This window comes from Cebus imitator, unplaced genomic scaffold (genome assembly GCF_001604975.1).
Source record: "Cebus imitator isolate Cc_AM_T3 unplaced genomic scaffold, Cebus_imitator-1.0 Scaffold635, whole genome shotgun sequence".
NCBI lineage: Eukaryota > Metazoa > Chordata > Mammalia > Primates > Cebidae > Cebus > Cebus imitator.
The window spans coordinates 91,307-91,853 of NW_016107950.1; positions in this window are offsets into that span (position 1 = coordinate 91,307).

Here is a 547-nt window from a genome sequence, read left to right on the forward strand (position 1 = left end):
CGATGAGAGGTGGGGCGGGGTGGGGCGGGGCGGGGTCCTGGGCTGCAGGTGAGGAAAACCTGCAGAGGAGGAAGCTGGCGGTCGGGCTTGCTGAAGACTTTTGCGTGCTGTGCACAGCCGTTCTCAAAAAAGCAATGGTGTCGTACCAGAGCACCGGGGCGTTGGGGCGGGGGTCTGTGACCATGCACCCTTGATAAATTCTGGATTAAGCAGAGTGAGGCCCGTTTCTTTCCCACGAGACCACTTGGGTTATTTCCGCAGGCTCTGCACACGGAGCACCTCCCACTCCCTGTCCGCGGGGTTACTTCCGAAGACCCCTTCGGTGTGCAGAGCCTGGGCTCCCTCCCGGTGCTGTCGCCGCAGGCCTTGGGACCCGTGCCCGCCGCGAGATTCCCGAGGTAACCCCGTCGTCCAGCCCAGAGCCGGGCACTAGTGCCCTCCCCGAACGCTGAAAGTTGTTTTATGAATAGGGACAATGATTGCAATCGTGTAGAAAATATTCAGTGATGGTCAGTACAGTCTGCCTGGGATTTCCCCTGAAATCCTG